Source organism: Palaemon carinicauda, chromosome 13 (genome assembly GCF_036898095.1).
Source record: "Palaemon carinicauda isolate YSFRI2023 chromosome 13, ASM3689809v2, whole genome shotgun sequence".
NCBI lineage: Eukaryota > Metazoa > Arthropoda > Malacostraca > Decapoda > Palaemonidae > Palaemon > Palaemon carinicauda.
In genome coordinates this window covers 85,310,790-85,325,789 of record NC_090737.1, presented here as the reverse complement: position 1 = coordinate 85,325,789, position 15,000 = coordinate 85,310,790, and positions in this window count along the sequence as shown.

Here is a 15,000-nt window from a genome sequence, read left to right as displayed (position 1 = left end):
TATATATATATATATCTCAAAAAGGACAGGGAAATAGATAGTTCTATATATCCATTTATTAAAAATCCCGACGTTTCGTGATCGTCATTATCACATATTCCAGGGCTGCAAATAGGAAGTAAATATATAACATTAAGAAACAGTAATATACAAATATATATACAAAGGGAAAATTGGAAAAAAAAATTAAAAATTCAAGTAAAATATTCATAAAATAGAAGTGGAACCAACCTCGCATTAGCGCAAATAGAAACTGAATGGCATTAGCAACTACAGAACAAAACAAAGAAACCTATGACAAGTACAATTGAATGGAGGAAGCTTGGGTGTTTAACGATGGAACCAGTCTTTTAATGAAAATTGACTCCAGAATCGGCAAGTCGTGGGAATTAGATACTTGCCCGATAATGCTAAAATCTTTATTTTCAATATTCATTTTGCACATTTTAGTATGATTGCGAATATTTTAATGTTCTGGGTTGGATATTCTGCAACCTGTTCGAAAACTAACACCTCTATGAGAATCAATTCTGACCTTCAACAACCTCTTGGTAGATCCTACGTAGGTCCCAGAGTTACACTTTGGGCAAATATATTGATAAACTACACCAGAGGACATCAAAGGGCTCAATCGATCCTTAAAATGAAAAATAGAGCCAACTGTGAGAGGATTCTTAGGAATTAAGTTTACTACAACAGCTGGAAAATGTTGTTGTATGATTTTAGTACACTTCTGTCTAAAGGAATCATCATGAATAAAAGGAAAGCTCGCATAAAATTTGAGTTTGGGTACTGTTGTTACTTTTTGAGTCTGAGCCAATTTATTATTTAATAATTTGTTAAGATGCTTAAAAAAAAATTTAGTCGGGAAACAGTTTTTCTTAAAATAATCACATAAATAAAGTACTTCTGTATGAAAACATTCCCAACTAGAAGTAAGTAGGAATGCTCTGTGGAGAAGAGTAAAAATAAAGTTTAATTTAATATTATAAAAACAAGAGCTATAAAAATTCGAACCTAATCCAGTAAAAGTCTTTTTTCTAAAAACCGTGGTATTAAAACCTTCTCTCTCTCTAGATACTAACACATCTAAAAAGTGTAATTTATTTCCTTCCTCCTTTTCTATTGTGAACCTTATATTATTGTGCTGTGAATTAGCAAAATCCACGAAGGAGTCAGCACAGAATTCATTTCTGAATAAAGCGAAGGTGTCATCAACATATCTGACATAAAACATATCTGACATAAAACACTGTTTTATGTCAGATATGTTGATGACACCTTCGCTTTATTCAGAAATTAATTCTGTGCTGACTCCTTCGTGGATTTTGCTAATTCACAGCAAAATAATATAAGGTTCACAATAGAAAAGGAGGAAGGAAATAAATTACATTTTTTAGATGTGTTAGTATCTAGAGAGAGAGAAGGTTTTAATACCACGGTTTTTAGAAAAAAGACTTTTACTGGATTAGGTTCGAATTTTTATAGCTCTTGTTTTTATAATATTAAATTAAACTCTATTTTTACTCTTCTCCACAGAGCATTCCTACTTACTTCTAGTTGGGAATGTTTTCATACAGAAGTACTTTATTTATGTGATTATTTTAAGAAAAACTGTTTCCCGACTAAATTTTTTTTTGAGCATCTTAACAAATTATTAAATAATAAATTGGCTCAGACTCAAAAAGTAACAACAGTACCCAAACTCAAATTTTATGCGAGCTTTCCTTTTATTCATGATGATTCCTTTAGACAGAAGTGTACTAAAATCATACAACAACATTTTCCAGCTGTTGTAGTAAACTTAATTCCTAAGAATCCTCTCACAGTTGGCTCTATTTTTCATTTTAAGGATCGATTGAGCCCTTTGATGTCCTCTGGTGTAGTTTATCAATATATTTGCCCAAAGTGTAACTCTGGGACCTACGTAGGATCTACCAAGAGGTTGTTGAAGGTCAGAATTGATTCTCATAGAGGTGTTAGTTTTCGAACAGGTTGCAGAATATCCAACCCAGAACATTAAAATATTCGCAATCATACTAAAATGTGCAAAATGAATATTGAAAATAAAGATTTTAGCATTATCGGGCAAGTATCTAATTCCCACGACTTGCCGATTCTGGAGTCAATTTTCATTAAAAGACTGGTTCCATCGTTAAACACCCAAGCTTCCTCCATTCAATTGTACTTGTCATAGGTTTCTTTGTTTTGTTCTGTAGTTGCTAATGCCATTCAGTTTCTATTTGCGCTAATGCGAGGTTGATTCCACTTCTATTTTTTGAATATTTTACTTGAATTTTTAATTTTTTTTTTCCAATTTTCCCTTTGTATATATATTTGTATATTACTGTTTCTTAATGTTATATATTTACTTCCTATTTGCAGCCCTGGAATATGTGATAATGACGATCACGAAACGTCGGGATTTTTAATAAATGGATATATAGAACTACCTATTTCCCTGTCCTTTTTGAGAAATGTAAGATACTGGGTGCCGCCACCTTCTCTGATGATATATATATATATATATATATATATATATATATATATATATATATATATATATATATATATATATATATATATATATATAAACAAGAGCTACTCCCGACATCCCTTCCATCCAGTGAAGATTGTATTTCTTTATTTGGATTTTATTACGCTAAATTTATATAACTGTTAAATATGATAATGATTTTTTTCAATTACTTATGTCTAATTATATTTTCATCCCTAATAAAAAATTTAATATTAAAAAAAATGAATTGTACAGAATGATTAACAAATGACAAAAAAATGTTATATCTATTTTATGATCTGATAAAAATAAAAATTATCAACATATAAGAGCTTCAACGGAAGTATATAAAGCTCATGCAATCAATTTGATAATTATCTCGTATTAAATCCGGACAGTTTTTTAAGCATCAACACTATTTCTTCGGCATTATCAACATGCAATTACCTTCCTCACTGTAATAGAAATCAAACAATGTTTTGAACTGACAAAATAGTATTTTTACATTTCATGGAAAATATTTTATTTTTTCAATTAGGCTACACTCATCAAAAATATAAAAAAGCAGTTGCTCCTTTCTCATTTCATACTAGTATGCTGTCATTTATAGAAATTTGACCTTTGTAAAAACCATGGAATAAATATTCTGGAAATAATTTAGTTTTCATTTGATTTATTATAACAAAATGGATTCCACATAATTCATATTTTACTTTTATAGTTAACATCCCTTCAACCTCCTTGATTGATAATTATTTATATAATAGTTAACTATGTTCTTCATTTAATCATTGCATTTACCATAAAAATCACGATGCTAGTTATTTTTGTTTTATTTTATATTTAAGGATGTTGCACATAGCATGGAGAAAAATTAGTAATAACAATACTTGCCTTATTTTATAAATTATGATTATATTTGAGATCACAGACGTTATACGTCAATTAAAAAATGAACAAAATTTATGTTATCTTTCTATTAGCTGGATTTCCTTCTATCAGGATGGCAAGAAGATTCCCTTAATTCTTATATTACTTCTCACTGGTCAAAGTTAAATGCTAGTCTCTACTATAGGAGACGCAGCTCTTCTTTCATTATATAATCAATTGAATTTCATAAAATTTCTTAATGATCTGCGACATCTGTGGAGCAGGAGTTGATAGAAAAATGATCCCGTATATAAGAGTATAAGCTGTATGTAGGAAGTATGTTATAGTATTCATGTCTTACAGTATATGCTACTTTGCTTGAGGTTAGTATATTTCCCTACGTTATGTCCATGTCCGCGGTGGAGATCATCGGGAGAGATGGCAGATAGAAAAAAATATTGTAGGTGCATCCAACGTTTCATCGTATACCATTTTAACTGTTGAAAAAAATCCTACGTTGACAATCAACTAGTCATAAACCATATCAGCCAATAAGACATCTGTGGTGTTCTTGTGTCTGGTCTCCGCTCCGAGGAGGACCCAGGGATGTTGATACCAATTAGATTCAATACAGAAGAATTTGATAGCTGGTCTATGGTCACAATAGAAATCTTTTACCGTTCTTTTGGCTGTTAGGTTATTGGTGGTAGGCTGATTTCGAGAAGATGCCGTAACAATTAACATATTGAGAGGTGAAGGATGTACCCGTATCAGAAGTAATATGCTTTTGATGTTAATTATGGCAATCCATCTGGAAAGTCGCACAGCCATATATGAGGTTGATATCGCATCATAATATCTGACATGGTGGGATCGATGACTCTGAAAAAGTAACCATGTCTGCCATTGACAGTTGATATACCACATAAACGTGAATGCAAGGAAAACGAGATTGAGGTTAGTGAAAAGTGGCTACAGCAGAACGTATGTATTGATGCACTTTTCAAATATAGCCACTGACCTAGTACTTGTTATATTTAATAGCATCTTACTATACATACTTTGAATGTATTAGCTATGTAATATATCGGTGCGGAGTGTGTGAGAGATTATGAATAAATGGACGATAATGATTGTGCATGAAGGCAAGTTTTTTCCGAGCGCAGCCTATCATAAGTGACAGCACAGAAGAGGTTAGGAACGAGTCATTTAGGGCAATGTGTTCCTAACTGAGGAACATGCAGTGTTACTTGTAAATTTGGTAATTCTGGTCCTTTTGTTAAGCTTCTACTAAGGAATTAAAATCCAATTGAAGGTTGATGGTACGCAGAGTGTTTCTGGATATGACATTAGTGGTAAGATCCAATTTACCAAAATGTTAGGAAATGTACAGTTTTATTAGAAATGGCGAAGAGAAATCAACATTGATCAGCAAACCAGGTGTCTGGATATAAAGTAAATAATGAAGGACATGCCTTGTAAGAAGTTGCATAACAAATGGACATCCAAATACATCACCAGCAGTTAGTGGTAAAAGGTAAAGTAGCTACATTTCCCCTTTGAAAACTTCCATACTGAAAAAGATCAATAGGTAGGCCTTCCATTGATTATTTTTTTCCAGTACCATCCCTAGAGCGACGTCACAGATATAGCTGGACACTAGAAGGGGTGCAGTTGGCCCTGACAAGCTGAGAGCTTTAGCAGTATATATGGCTTTCATTACATTTAAGAAGAAAACATTGTGAAAGGGGCCCTATATCATGTTTATTTTGACTTGGCCTTGAAGGAGTCGTTAAGAGTGATGAGAGTGAATGAAATTTCTGGTAAGAACCAGTGATAGCAAATCGCTGTGCTTAAGAACTTAGATGCTCACGAGTAAGATCATGACCCAAGAGTACCATTTCTCTAAAAACAAAGGTAAACTTTTTCACATGGTTGCTCTGCTGCAAGCGGTATAGGGTGATGCATATATGACATAAATTATCCCCATTAAGATGGAGAATAATATCATGTATTCTAGACAATATTCGTAGAATAGGAGGTGAGCTAAGATGCCATCCATGATTCGTTTAAATGTGACCTCTGCATCACAAATAGCAAAGGTGAAGTCATTGAAAGTATACAGTATGTGCTAAGTGGGCTGTTGATTGCAGTATTTAAGATATTTTCTAGGTTCATAGGACCCTGACAATACCCCTTCAGTAGATCGAGAGTCAAAAATACTTTAGCACTGTGAAAGATTGTTGTCATCTCGACAATGCAGGAGGGGCTAGTAGTCCAGTTCTGTTTGCATATTGAAATGATTTTTATTTTCAAAGGCTATAGATATCCATCTTTCTTTAGGACAATTTGTAGGTCGAACAGCCATGAGCTTGAGTAATTTCAACTAAGACACATTTTTTCCATATCATTTAATGTTAGTTCAGCAACTACTAAACATAAACATGGTAGGAATTATGTGTGTCTCTCGTAGTTTAGCCGTAAGACATAAGGATATATAATCAGGAGGTGAGCTTAGGCAGCCACGGGCATGTTGAGGTAAAAAGTTAGGTCTAAGGGAACAGGTGATAAAAACGTCGACTACAATATATTAGTTGCCGTTGACCGACGGTCGACGTGAAACATCAACCAGAACGTGGGCGTGGTAATCTGCTCCAATGAGATGTAGTCTAATGTCGGTAACAATGAAATTAAACCCATACTGGGCACCTGCAATTATTATTATTATTATTATTATTATTATTATTATTATTATTATTATTATTATAGAATACATATTTCCTATATAAACTTTACAAACCTTAACAAAACAAGAGGAAGAAAAAATTACATAGAATAGTGTGCAGAGTGTACCTTCAAGTAAGAGAACTCTAACCCAAAATAGTGGAAGGCCGTAGTACAGAGGCTATGACACCACCGAGGACTAGAGAACAATGGTTTGATTTTGGAGTGTTCATCTCCTAGAAGAGCTGCCTACCATATCTAAAGATTCTCTTCTACCCATACCAAGAGGAAAGTGGCCACTGAACAATTACATTTCAGTAGTTAACCCCTTGAGAGAAAAATAATTGTTTGGTAATCCTAGTGTTGACAGGTATATGAGGTCAGAGGAGAATGTGCAAAGAATAGGCTAGACTATTCAGTGTATGTGTATGCAAAGGGAAACTGAACCGTAACAAGAGAGAAGGATCCAATATAGTACTCTCTGGCCAGTCAAAGGACCCCATAACTTTCTAGCAGTAGTATCTCAACCAGTAGCTGGTGCTTTGGACAACCTACTAAAGCATCAGTGTCTCAAAACCATGTGTGAAGATAGTAGATCATTTGGCATCAACCAGGCATAGATCAGCAGTCTAATAATGGAGGGGTAAGAGATAACATGGAAGAAAATAAATCACATTAGACCATAAATTGCGCAAAAAAAGAAAGATTTGTTTTTAGGAGGCCACTGCCATTGGTTAAGAGGTAGCTACACCTTTTTTCTTTGACATACAGTAGCTCTTTTCTTAGAGGCAGCCCTTAATATTGCGTAAGCGTGGCACATCTGAGGGTGAGACGTGTCAAAAGCTAGCTGTTGGCGATGTTTCTTGGGGTGCATCATGTGGTGTCATAGGTAACGGATGGGTAGATTCATTGCAGCTCAGGCCTGTCATGAGGTAAGCATTGATGTCCATCATCATTCAACTTAATGGGAATTTAATGGTTACCTCCTTGGTCACGAATAGACTTATTAGTGAATTTCATGACGGTGGGGAATTGTGTGTCCTTAAGGGCACTCACCCTGGTCATCTGGTTCCTCATAAGACAGGTGTTGACATTTGGAATGCTTACTCAAATTGCTTACGGCAGAAATTATGGAGTAGCTTCACTTCAACAAAAGTACTGTATGTAGCAGGCTCAAAACGAGCAGCTCTGATAAATCCTTTGGGGCCATCTACTTCTTTTTCGTCACCCACCTGTTGTTGGAAAGCAATATGCGCAATTGGTGACAGTGGATACCTCTCCATTTGGAATAATTTGAGAGCAAAATACTTTTTGAGGTGCCCATTTGATTGCAAAGCTTGTTATAGATTTCTGGAAATTTGCCATCTTAGATCAAAACAAGGATTGACCCCTTTTTGCTGCTTTATCAGGTTATGCCCTTTTTTTACACAGCTGAATCTCGCCATGCTGAAATCAGGCAGGACAATCTTTCCTGGCAAAAGACAGGATCATCATTCTGGAAGCATGGAGAGAAAATTCAGGGTTGGTGGTCATGATCAGATGATACGTTAGACAAAAGGGTGACCTGATAAAAGAGCTTACAAGTCGAGGCTCTAAATATTTCACCGATGTAAACGGAGCAGAAGAGCACTTGGTGCAGACACAGAACCTAGACAATTGACTTTATTTAGAGCCAACAACACAAGTATTCAGTTGCACACATAAGGTCACATAAAGGGGATAATTGCATATTTAAATCAAAGGTATTTTATGAGGTTGAAAATGGGAGAAAAAAAAATAGATAACATTGCAAATGAAAGCTAGATTAGTATAAAATAGCTTTTATTATTAAATGACTACTTGATGTGAAGTGTAATGGTAGTTTCAGTATAGAAAAAAAAACATATATAGAGCATTCTTCTGTATTTGTGTACATTACTTGCTACACAAGCATTTCAGATTGGCACTATTGCTAAGGAAGTTTGTATTTGATAGAGGGTCGATAGCCTATCGTTGTGTATCATGATATTCAAGAGGATACAGATACTTACGTAATACCACTAAATTACCTTCAAAATTTAAGAAAAAAAAAAAATAAAAAAAATCGCAATATCTTTGTTAATCGAAAGGGTCGCCAAAAAAAGAAAAAAAATAATAATATATGAATTTACGTTTTGACATTTTATCAGTGAAATGCAAATGCATAATATACTGAACTACAGCAATTGAAGGCAATGAAGTATAAGTATAAGTATATAAACAATTAATAATAATAATAATAATAATAATAATAATAATAATAATAATAATAATAATAATAATAATAATAATAATAATAATAATAATAATAATAATAATAATAATAATAATAATAATAATAATAATTATACGAGAAATAATAATAATGCACTTTCATTCCCAACTCTTTTCTGTTCATATATGCAAATCCCTTAAATTATATTTTACGTATAAAATTGGACTCAAATATCCACGTCAAGCAAACCAAATATCACGCAACAATCTAAAGCAGTGAGAACAAAGTGATTTTCTGTTTATCATTTACGAAATACATTCTTTCTAGGGGATTTGAGGAAGTGAAGCGAAATATATTTTATACCAAGATACTCAAACTCGTAAATAACACAAATTAAGCTAAAGATAATCTAGTAAATTTAAGAAATTAAATATTAAAGGAGTTTTTTGAAGGATGATTGCCGACTCCAGACTAAGAACAATAATAAGGAAATAAACGCCAAAATTATATCAACACTTACAAAATAAGTAATGAATCTCCTTATTATTCATATTATTTTATTTAATGATCAAATCAATATTCAGCAATTGAAATTAAGAATTATATCTATTAAACTTTTTTCATAATAATGAAGATACATATCACAATGGTACAACGATGTGAATTTAATTTCATCCTCAAACTAAGAGAGAAATGGACGGAGAATAAGGGAAAAGTACTCAGGATACTTCAAAAAGGAGAGAGAGAGAGAGAGAGAGAGAGAGAGAGAGAGAGAGAGAGAGAGAGAGAGAGAGAGAGAGAGAGAGAGATCATTTTGATGTGCTTTGCGTAATATTTTATGTGTAAAATATCAGATTATTTTATAAATACTTTTCTGCTTTGCTTTTGTGTTCCTAATCAAGAGACTAAGCAGATAAGGCTTTTAATATGTGGATAGGTTTTATGATCAACGAATATCTAGGAGTCTTCTCTTTGTTTTATTTCATTTTGAAATTTTTTTGTTTCTTTTCGTTTGCAATAATAAAAGCTGACGCATTGTTTGCGGCGCTTTTCAACGACATGAATATTTCATAGCCTTATTTATGTAATAAAAATTACAATGCTATATATTTGTTCATAGAGTTTTCCATCAAACATTGAACTGCAATCATATATACACAAATTCGGTATTGCTAAAAAAAAATATTGTTAACAAATATTGATACATCAAATTTGAATAGAATATATTCGATGAATTCCAAATAAATTTAAAAGGAATTTCGTCATCACTTCCCTATGTTTTATGTATATAGCTAGGAAATCAATCAGCGTGAAGTAGGAAAACAGTTCACGTCAGTGTTTCGTTTTGCTTGTGACATACAGTATAGTCAGTTACCTCTTATTTCACATTGTCATACCCCATGATAGAAATTATATATGTACACCCACTTAAACATCCACACACACAAACACACACATACAAGTACAAGCACATACCTACACTGATATGCACAAAAACACACATACACACATAATACACACACACGCATAACATCAATATCCAAGAGAAATTAAAAAAAAAAATGACCTTATCGTAGTAAAAGAGTGAGGTAGTTATAAAATTCAAGTAAAATTAAGAGGATTGAAAGAAATGGTACTAAGAGGCGTAGAAATCCTAATGGGTTTATATCAATTACATTTGAGAAGGGTTAAAAATTAAGATCTAAATTTGAACCAGTACGTTCTCTCTCTCTCTCTCTCTCTCTCTCTCTCTCTCTCTCTCTCTCTCTCTCTCTCTCTCTCTCTCTCTCTCTCTTGATATAAATAACTTGATAATTTTAAGTTAGAGGTACCTGACAAGGAAAAACTAAAGTTTCATGTTGTTGAAAAAATTCGCAAGAACTTTAATGTCAGAAGTTTTAGATTACATTGGTTAAACGAGGACAAAATCTACGAGAACAGTTGAAGATCTGATTAGCAACATGAAAAATTGCCTTACAATTGTTAAAACAAAATTCAGAAACAACAGATAAATTAGGAGAAGAAACACGTCTGTATTGATATGAAAAAAATTCCCATGGTATGCAATAAGAAATTAAAATAAAGCCCGGAATTAAATGAAGTAAATTAGGAAGATGTAATATTGACACAGCTTAATCAGATGTTACTGAAACTACTGCTACCAAAAAATAGTAACAATTCAGTTCAAATTAGTCAATAGTAAAACATTAGGACTAGAGAAGAGAAACAAGATCTACCAATATAATTATGATTTAATCGTTTAGAGCATTTGGTAATGTTACTCTATATGAAATGCAAAAATATATTCTGGGTAGGAAAAGTCTTTTTTATGGTTTTAATGAGATAGCTACATCTCCCAGGCTTTTTTCCGGAGCTTAATTTCCTTTATTAGAATTTCCATCATAACAGAAATAGACGGTAAAGAGTCGTTTGATTTCAAGGATTAACTTTATTTTAAATTTATTAATTGATGACTGGAAAACGGAGAGAAACAGATTTCCAAAATAGGAATAAAAGGATGAATAATCACACATCACAGATAAATACAGCACACACACACACACACACACATATATATATATATAAGTATATATATATATATATATATATATATATATATATATATATATATATATATATATATATGTATATATATATATATATATATATATATATATATATATATATATATTATTTATATATATATATATATATATATATATATATATATATATACTTACATATATATATATATATATATATATATATATATATATATATATATAGATATATATATATATATATATATATATATATATATATATATATATATACATATATATATATATATATATATATATATATATATACTTTATTAACTCGAAATGTGTTGAGGGTATTGAAAACATTAAATGGTTTAGATATAATGATTCTGTCAAATCAATGTCATTCATATAATTACAAAGGGAGTTTGTTATTATTCTCTCATCACGTGGAAAAATTATTAGACCTGCATGAATCAGAATTTCTCAAAATATGAATATTTCTATGTAGAATACATCACAGAAATATAGAGTATGTTCTCTCTCTCTCTCTCTCTCTCTCTCTCTCTCTCTCTCTCTCTCTCTCTCTCTCTCTCTCTCTCTCTCTCCCTATTTGGGAAATTTTCTACGCTACACAAAATTATACAGAACAGGCGGAATACATTTTAATGAAGAAGCAAGGGAGTATATGAAAACCAACTTAATCTCAGCCTGCATAGTTATCAAGACAGAGTAGACCAAGAATGAAGTAAACCCTCAGAAAATACCTCAACACCAATTTGAGGATATTTGGCAGAAAATTAGTAAATTCAGGAGACTAGCAAAGCTAAAAAAGATAGAAAATATCTTCCGAGTGTCACAATTCAATGCCCATTGACTTAAAAACAAAAAGGAAAACTTCACGGCAATGATACATGGTGAAGAACTAGTGGATATAGCCTTTACCGGGAACTGAAAAAAAAAAAAAAAAATCGGAGAATACGAGATCTGTTTTCAAGCTTTTCCAAAATTATTGCCAAATGTTAAAATTCACTTAAATCCCGTAGACATTAAGTTAGGAACCGAAGGTGAAGTAACAAGGTGCAAACATTAACGACATACGAAAAAACATGTCCATTTTAGTAATTTACAAACCACCATATCTAACACAAGAACAGGACGAAAAGCTGTATAGACAACTTGGACAAGAAGTTAGCAATAAGCTAGCTGTCCTAAAGGGAGACTTTAATGTAGTAGTGAACTGGGACACTAGGAATTCTACATCAAACAGAGGGGCATAGACTACAAAAATTTGTCAACAATGAATTCTTTCATCACTGGGTCGATAAACCAACCAGGTGAAACCATATATGTATAAGCTGTGTAAACAAGGAATAAATTTGGTATCCAGTGTTTCAGAATGAGAAAATATTGGCAAAAGTGACTAAACAATAGGTAGTCATCTGGTAAATATTCCTGATCTGAAGGAAAATTATATAAAAAGCTAGACTACAGACGAAGTAACTGACTAAAAATCAACAATTTTGAATCCAACGAAACAGGGAACATCTATACACAATGGGAGCCCTTTGTAGAAATATATACAGATAAAAAGGCTAAATGCATACCTCTGGGAAATATTTTACCAAATGGCACTCCGCACCTTAAGTGCTTCAACAGAGAAATGACCAATGCAACAAGAAGTAGAGACAGGATACATAAATCACTAGGTCCAAAGCCATCAATTCATTAATTTTCTGATCATTAGCCCACGAAGAGACTCGGAGGGTAATCTTATAATATATGATTTTAAAAAAGTTGAACTGATGAATGCATAATTCACTACTGTATTCACTATGGAAGAATCAACGACCCTCTCCGAACCAACTATCAAATATGAAGAGCCCTAACTATTAAATAAACTCACTTATTCAATGGATGATATTAAAAAGAGAATAAAAGGACTCAGTTAGTCTAAGACTCCAGGTCAAGATGATATTCATCCAAGATAGATTATATAATTAAGAGAAGAGATAACCCCAAACTTTTACCGAATGTTCCGAAAGACAGGCAACGAAAGAGAGGCACCACAAGCATGGAATCTAGGCCATGTTTCTCCATTCTACAAGAAGGGGCCAAAAGAAGAACCTGGCAACTACAGACCAGTGTGTCTAACTTCGGTGCCGTGAATTTTTTTTAATCAATCATAGTAGATTCAATGGTAAAACATATATATAGAGAAAAAAAAACAATCGTTTGATGAACAGCCATCATGGTTTTAGGCAAAAGAGATCATGCGTGATAAATCTTCTGGAATTTTTCCACATGTTTAGCGTTTATGGCAAAAGCGGGGAAAGACATCATATACCTAGACTTTCAAAAGGATTTTGACGAAGTTCTTTATAAAGAATTCATGGTCCAAATTAAAACACAAGGCATCATTGATGAGATAGCTGAATGGATCAAAGATTGGCTAACAAATAGAAAAAAAAATAATTATAATCACTTGGAAATCTTCAGAGAGGGGAACTGTTACAAGCGGAGCACCTCTAGGATCGTCCTTGGGCCGTTGCTATTTCTCATTTACATTAACGACATATATCTAGGATTAAAAAGTAGAAAGCCAAATTTGCTGATGATACTAAAATGCTGCGAACCTACAATTACATTACTCAGTGCTGGGTAGTAAAATGGAAATTATGAACCAGGAGTAAGATACCACTATTATCAGCAAGTATTTTAAATACACCAAACTGGGAATAAAATATGAAAAGAAAGAATAGAAACTAAAAGGCTACATAAAAAGACAATTCAAATAAAGAAACAAAGACTCTACTACAGTTATACACATCAGTAGTAAAACCACATCTAGAATATGGAGTCTAATTCTGGGCTCCAAGAATTCCGAATGAATTAAATAGATGGAAGCAGTAAAAGCTTGAGTAACCAAAGTAGTTCCTACAGTAAAACAGTTACAATATAGACTGAAGATGAAACGTTTGAAATTACTTGATGTACAATCTTAATGACTAAGGGGACAGTTAATAGAGGCATAAACAATTCTTAAACGAATAACAAGTGTAAATTGCAACAATCTATTCACGCTTACCACAAATCAGTCCAGAGGTAATGGATACAATCAGGAATTGAAAATATACAACACCACTCAATGTCGCAATTTCTTTACAAATAGCAAATACTTGGAATAGATTTCCAGCCATTGTAATGAACAGTCACGATAAATAAGTTCAAGAATAACTCAAAAAAAAAAAAAAAACATCATAAGAACACCCTAAATGCTTATACTAAATCGCTCTACCAAAGAGTAAATAGAGCCTCCGCGGATGAACTAAAAAGTCTTTGAGACATCCAAAATCCTTTTAACTCATAACTCTCTCTCTCTCTCTCTCTCTCTCTCTCTCTCTCTCTCTCTCTCTCTCTCTCTCTCTCTCTCTCTCTCTCTCTCTCTCTCTCTCTCTCTCTTATATATCAATGATTGGAATCTGCGTCAATTACCCTAGAAGTCAGGGTACTAGAAAAATCTTAATCAATCAATTAATCAAACAATAGCTGGAAACCTTCAGATGCAGAAAAATTACAAAACAAATTGAAGGTGCTAGTGCAACATATTTTTTCTTTTTTATATATATTATGAAAAACTACAAAATATGGAATTTTGATATATTTATCTTCATGAATCCCACAATAAGCTTTGCTCCTAGGTAAGTGAGGTTATTAGGTTCCGTGATGGTACTGATGCGGATTAGTCTCAAATTTCGTTGACTTCTTTTGTATTTTTCTTCAATATTTTTTCTCTGATTGCTTGCTTTTAGAGTTGGTATCCTCATTTTTTCTCTATTGTGGACTATCCACTTTCTTAAATTGTTCAGAAATTCTGTATTATCATCAATCATTTCTATTTCCGTTTCCTGCTATCCGGTGAACGGTGGGTTGATTTTGTTGTCCAGGTCTACATTTTCCTTTTTTCTTTTTTATATATAATCTTTTTTTTTCGGGGTGCATCAGCTTTCTCTAGTTCTCATTCATTTATAGATAGCTGGTTATTAGTTTTTATTATTGCTTTGTATTTGATCGTCCAATATCTCTTCAGCCCATGGGGAGTAATTCTAAAT